This window comes from Gadus morhua, chromosome 12 (genome assembly GCF_902167405.1).
Source record: "Gadus morhua chromosome 12, gadMor3.0, whole genome shotgun sequence".
NCBI lineage: Eukaryota > Metazoa > Chordata > Actinopteri > Gadiformes > Gadidae > Gadus > Gadus morhua.
The window spans coordinates 16,123,271-16,130,205 of NC_044059.1; the positions used below are offsets into that span (position 1 = coordinate 16,123,271).

The window sequence follows — 6,935 nt, forward strand, 5'->3', positions numbered from 1 at the left end:
ACAAAATGCGCAACCAAAGGAAGGTGAGTGTCCTTTTTGCGTTTGATGTTGTGTTTGTCTTGGTGGAAACGGACACGTATGGTGTTTCCCGTTTCCCTCACATATTGGAGATCGCATGCGAGGCAACGGATGAGGTACACACAATTTTTGGTGTTAATGTCCGAGTGCCGGTCAGTGGGAAAGACATCTCCATTATTTTTGTTGTGGGCCCACGGAACGAAATTATAAAAATAGGAGCGTCTGTCAACTTTAGGCTCCACCAGGGGCCGTAGTTTGGCCCTAATTAGAAGATCACTTATATTTTTGTTCCTACGGTAGGCCGCAATAATATTATAACCAGGAAGGTAGGTGGTGGAGTCCAGAAGACACTGGAAATTATTTCTGACACATCGGGTCAGGTGAGAGGAGGAGGTGGAGTAGGTCGTTACCAAGGGGATGCGCTGTCCCTCAACGGGTGGACGCACTAATTTAAACTCCTTAAGGGAGAGACGGCGGGCCGAGCGCGAGTACCCCCTAAGAGAAAGGGCTTGAAATAGAATTTTGACAGCCGCCCAGAAGTCAGAAGTTCTGGAGCAGATGCGTTGAAACCGTAAGAGTTGCGACTTAAGGAGTCCAGCGAATGTGTGTTTGGGATGGAAGCTGTTCGCATGCAAGAGCGCATGCGTGTCAGTGGGTTTAAAGTAGACCTTGACGTCTAGAGTGAGGGACATCGCGAAGTCAGGACCTTTAAACGTGGTGGTGTCCAGGAAATCGACCGAGGAGAGGTGTTGACATGATTTAAGTGTGATAGATGGATCGTGTGTGTTGAGGATTTTTAAGAAAAGTTGGAATTCCGATTCTGAGTGTTGCCAAACGCCCCAGATGTCGTCTAAATAGCGCATGTAGGAGAGAGGCAGACCCGGCGCCAGAGCAAATCTATACAGGGGGCACGTCGATTTTGTGGGAGGGCCCGCATCAATATTATGACAGACAGGTGTAGCCTACAAAAAACTCAATTGCGACAGTCCACAGCAGCATGCATGGCCAACAGCATTAACGCACGCCGCTGGCAAATAATACACATTAACACACACAAACAGCCAAATATAAATCACATTTGCATTGTGTGCGCAAATAAACAAACATACAAAACATTCGCAACATTGAATCATGTGCTCGGCAAAAACATTGTCGCATGTGAACAGACTTCGTCTCTTTTCACCAGAATTTGTAGGAAATGAGCGACAAAAACCAAAACAATTACCATAACAAGTTGTGTTTATTTTTATTTTTTTATCGGTTCACTCTCTGTGCTCTCGGGAGCGGCCGGGGCATGCGTGTGTGCAATGGGAGAGAGAACGTTGAACTTTGTGTGGAGAGGGAAAAGGATGCACGGGAAACCCTGTTCAGTTCTGAAAGTGGTCCTGTAAAGGAAACAAATAAAAAAAATAAGTTGACGAGGCAAAAATTATTTTTTATGAGCTGGGAGATTTTTTTTGATTTTATTAGATTTTATTTTGAGAGAGAACGCTGTGAGCAGGGGAGAAAAAAAAGCTGATCGTCATCTTGTCCACTGCCTATGTTAAACACTGGTTAACTGTTTTAGACTAACTGTTCTCTTTTTAAAATCGTTACAATTTAATATGAGTAGTCTTATGAAACGGAGAATACCGGTACTTTCCACCATCCTCTGTTTGGATGAGGAGTTATCGCGGCTCCTGCAAACACACACGGAGCAAGTAGGCCTAGCAGGCTGATGCGCATGAAATGAGATAAAAAATAAAGCGAATCAACAGTGTTTGCCTATCTGCTCCCACAATAGGGCTCTCCTCCTGCAACAACCCCATTCTCTGCAACACTGATTGAACAGCGTGACATGTAATCATAATGAAAATAGTTAAATCACCGATTGATGCTAGTAAAGCTGGAGACGCCTTTTCCCTGTGGAATGGAACCTCCTTAGCAAACGGTCCTTCCACTGCTCCATGCATTTTCGAGTCAAGTCCTTCTCAAAACTGAGCTGGATGAGGTGGGCCTTCCGTGGATGCAGCATACTCCGCCTGTGATCACTGAAGATGTTCTTCAAAGAGGAAAATGAGTTTTCGCATGTGGCAGTGGAGGCTCCGAATGTTAAAGCAGACTTAAATGCCACCATGACACTGGGCATTGCTTCCAGGGTCTTGTGGAAAGTGGTGAACAGTGTTTTCACAGTCCAGTTTTCATCCTCTGCGCGCGTGGAGCCTTCCATTTGGGTGCGAAGGAACTGTCGAGCTACCACAAACTCCGCATCGATAAGTTTTGTGCCGGTCAAATCTAAGAGGGGCCTCACTTTTTCTGCGTCCAAAAAAGTGTCACTCTCTGGGTCAAGTGAAGCCAGTGATTCTATCAGCGCGCTGTTGCGCTCTCCAAAGCGCCGTGCCATCTCTCCGCACACTGCGTCTATACATCCATAATACAGTCTGAGTCTCTGTTGTTTTGCTGTGTTTTCCTGGTCAATTCGTGCACCCACAGACTGCTCAACAACGAAATCTTGTAGACGTGTGTTGGTTTCTGTGCGTCTCCTCTTGCTCCTCTAGCTCTGCACACTGATCCCATAACGTACTGAACTCGGTTTCGGTGCGGAGGCCCTCGATACACTTTGTAGCGGCGTTCACCAGTTGGACAGCTGTGTGAAGATCCATATCTTTTGACTGGAGCAGTCTATTTGGTGCTTCAAACAGGGTCAGAATCTTGCTCATCAGAAGCGCAATAAATCTGAAACTGGGTTTGGAAATTGCGCGCAGCAGTCCCACTGCTTCCACTCTCACATCGGCTGGGAACAAGTGTGTGTCGAGTTCTGTTAGCAGCTGGGAAATGTTTTCATGTGCTTTGCTTATCACCTGCACTGTGGCCAAATGACCTGTCCAGCGTTGGTCAAGCAGACGTTTTAGCGTCTCCCCTATATAATGACAAGCGACTGTGGGTCTTCTTATGAACTTGTACAACAGGTTACACACACTGAAGAAATCTATGACAGGCTGCTCTGCGGACATTGCCTGCACCACCACCAAATGGAGCTGATGATTGAAGCAGTGGACATAGGGGATTTCTCTCTTCAGTTCCTCTTGAAGGAGTTTCTGTACTCCACCATGTTTTCCCGACATCACGGAGGCCCCGTCGTACACTTGGCTAAGTATTTTTTTCGGTGCTCAATCCAGCCTTAGTGAGTTCGGAAATAACGGTCTGTGTCAGAGTCTTAGCATCCCCCTCCTCTGCCGTGGCTATTGTCAAAAGCCGCTCTCTTATTTCACTGGTGTGTGCGTCAATAAACCGAAGAACAATTGAGATATTTTCCCGGCCGTTAGGATCCCTTGTTCCATCAACTTTGATCGAATAAAACTCATCCCCCACCTCTTCAACAATATGCTCCGTCACTAAGGTGCTCATCAATTACATTATTTCGTTCTGTATGTCATGAGAGGTGTAGGTGGCCGTGCGGGGAATAGTTTCCATTATTTTGGCCAACTCTGCGTCTTTCTGCAAGGTATACAGAAACAGTGACAGGAACAGCCCACTGCCTGACTCTGACATGCTTTCGACTGAATCGTGGTCCCCTCTGAAAGGGAGTTGGTTGACAGCTAAAAATGCTATCATGTCGACAATAGTAGACACGTAGTATCGGTTCCGAGCAAGCTGATCTGTGTGCACCAGCGTACTTATTTTCTGACCTCTTGCTTCTCGCATCTGTCTCTCCCTCCACAAAGTCTCGCATGAGATGTGTTCTTTTGATGCGGCATGCCTGAGCAGTCCTTTATCAGTCTCTAAAGCGTGTTTCCAGTCACAAAAACCTTTAACGGTGAAAGCTGCATCACATGACGTACTAAATTTTCTGCATGGGAAACAAAAGGCTGCATCCGCTTTCACTGAATACTCTAGCCATGGTTTGTTGTGATACCACGCACTGGAAAAAATTGCGCTTCTTCCCAGAAAACAATCTGGCTGGAAACGTATCCAGTTTCACCTGGTTGGGTTTACTCGTGCCAAGATCGTCCGGGGCTGATGCTCTTAGAGCGTGTGTAGCTGGCCCTATTGCAGCAGCAGTACCGGCTGTTGAGCCGGATCCCCGTGATGGAGGCGAGTTGGAGGCCGCGGAGGCGGAGGTTGAGGCGGAGGCTGCTCGTAGTAGCAGGTGTGGTGACAGCGGCGATGGGACAGGTAAAGTAGAGCTGGATGCTGGTGGAGGCGAGGAGCAGGCGGAAGGTGTTGGCAGGTCGGAGTCAGAGGTAAAAGGCAAGGTCTCGGAGGAGAGGGCTAGTGGCGGCTGCGTTGTTTCAGCTAGCGGTGTGAACTCAAATCCAGCTCCAGCAAGAGGCTCAGCCCGGTCAGGGTTTAAGCTAACTTTAGGCTTACTAACTGTAACTGCAGGTTTTTTTTCCGGACAAGTTCCATTAGTTTTTAACCAGCGTCTGATATCCATTTTCAAAAGCTACTGATTTGAATTTGCCGCTTAACGCTGTCGTTCCGTCTGACGCATTCTGAATAGTGATAGGTTTACACACATGTCAATCACAGTCTCTATTTTCTACACATTTTTTATTTAGTTTAACAATTATTTTTTGAGATTTGAAATAGTATCTGACATCATATATATCTTAGCTTAAAAAATAAAATAAAGTAAAATACATTTTATTTTTAATTATTTTTATTAAGACATCAAATGGGCGGGGGGGGGGGGCAAAGACACCAAATGGGCGGGCCCGGCCCGGTCTGGCCCGCCCTTGGCGCCGGGTCTGGAGAGAGGTTGCAGCGGGCAGGTGGTGAGCGCAGAGGTTTCCCATTGGGCCATGAAGAGATTAGCGTAGGAGGGGGCGAATTTCTTCCCCATAGCCGTACCCTTAACCTGAAGGAAGAATTGGTCGTCAAAGAGGAAATCATTCCTAGTAAGGTTAATCTCAAGCAGGCGGAGGAGTTCGTCATCAGGGCGCGTGACGTCAGGGTTAAGATTAAAAGCATTGCGCACGGCTCGCATGCCCCCAGCAATATCAATATTGGTGTATAAGCTGTCAACGTCCATCGTAAAGAGGAAGGCGTGCGTGGGGATCCGGAGAGCACGCACCTTGGTAACGAAATCATAGGTATCCTTCACGTAGCTCGCGTGGGAGATAGACAAAGGATAAAGGTAATGATCGAGAAACTCTGCCGTGTGGTATGTCTCGCTGCTGCAGTCAGAGACGATGGGTCGTCCCGGGGGGATTTTAAAGGGCTCACTCCAGGCCATAGGCTCTTTATGTATTAGAGATTTATAACGGAGCGGCTCCCTCGAGGCGTGTCTCGGGACGCGGGAGCGCTCAGTTTAAAAACTTAACCCATTGGCTAAAGAGGAGCGCTGCCGTGTCCCGAGACCAGTGGACATTGTCCCTCTCAGTCACAAAGGACTTCTTGGGCAGAGCGGGGATGGATTCATAGCGGGTGGAGATAAAGGTATTTAATTTTGAGAGAAGCTCCTGTCCCCTGAACGGGAGCGCGCGAGAGTAATTAATCTCCGGGATGAGGATCGCTGCGCAAGGGAACGCGATGCGCGCCCATTTGACTGCGGATTGAAGATTACCCACACAAACCCGTTCTGTTTTGTTACCCCTCTCGTTGATTCCGAACGCCAGAACCAGTTTGCGGACCTTGGGGTCGACGGTGGTCTTCGCCAGAACCGCGGAGGCATGACGGAAGGACGCGCCAGGGTAGCCGTCGATCTGAAGACCAGGTAAGCCATATTCGGCGAAGCGCGTGACATTAGAATCCCCTATAACCAGAAGCGGTTCCCTCGACTGCAAGCGCCATTCCTGGCATTTCTTACCCGTGCTGGGGTGACGGGTGGGTCTGGCGAGAGTCACAGTCGGGGTGGAGATCGGGAGGGCGGGGCTGGCTGGCGGGGCCCCGCGCGTCAGCAGCCGCGTCGTTCCTCTCAGCGTTGGCCCGGGCTAACCCATGCGTGGGTGTCGAGCCGGAGGGCGGTAGAGGAAGAGAGGAAGAGGGAGTCGGAGAGATGACCCTGACCGGAACAGCAGCGGGCGTCAGGACCCCGTGCAGAGGCGCAGGTGCGGAGGATGGCGAGGAGGGTCCCGGAGCGCGCGTGGCTGCGGTGCGTCTGCGGAGGCGGCAGGACGCGAGCCTGGTCCTGCGGGCCAGCGGTGTGTTGCTCCGAGGGGGTCCCGGGACTGCAGGTCGTGGAGGAGAGGGGGTGGGGGGCACAGGAGACGAAGAGGAGGAAGGGGGGGAGGCTGGGGGGATGGGGGGGCACAGAGGCGGAGAAGAGGAGAAGGCCAACGAAAAGGTGGGTGACGGCAGCCTGGAACGCCGGTCAGCAGGCCCCGCCCCCATTTTGAGGGCAACCGGACCGGGCCCAGGGGTCCGGAAGCCGGGGGCAGGCGGCGGCGATGCATCAGGTGGGTTGAAGCGCGGCAGCGCAGCGCCAGGCGCGATGTCCGGGAAGAGCTGGACCAGTCGAACCGGGGTGTCCAATGTGTCTCGGAGGCGAGCGCGCAGCGCCTCCACCGTCTCCGGGCGCAGGCGTTCTCCGAAATGACGTTGAGCCCAGGCCAACGCCACAACGAAGTTGGGGCGCCAGATGGGGTCTGACAACAGAAGGAGCGCACTAACCTTCTCATCTAAGGCAGCCTTGTAGTGGTCGCGGAGCACCAGCATCGTGGTGTGCTCTCAGTTGCGTGCGTTGCCATCTATGAGTTGCGCGGTAGCAGCGTTGGGGACCGCAGGGCGTATGGAGACCCTCAAATTCTCAGGCACGGGCAGGGGCTCAGGACCCTCGCAGTTGGCGAGGTGGTGAGAGGCCTTCAAGGCCGCCATGATCAGCCTGTTCTTGCGCCTGAAGTCCGGATCGTCGGAGAGTTGAGCGGCAGGGGCGCGCGCGCGCGGCGCTTGACTTGGTGGAGGCGGACGCGCAGACCCAGTGCGCGCCGCGTTAG

At 51.3% G+C, this 6,935-nt stretch overlaps 1 long non-coding RNA gene across 1 annotated transcript; it reads right to left on the minus strand.

Moving 5' to 3' along the window:
* Positions 1–1,239: 1,239 nt before the first annotated feature.
* LOC115555168 (uncharacterized) lies at positions 1,240–2,410 on the minus strand. Its single transcript, XR_003978833.1, has 2 exons — positions 1,886–2,410; positions 1,240–1,403 (listed from the first exon to the last, which is right to left on the minus strand). It is a non-coding gene; the product is annotated as an uncharacterized LOC115555168 (long non-coding RNA).
* Between the last annotated feature and the right edge of the window lie 4,525 nt (positions 2,411–6,935).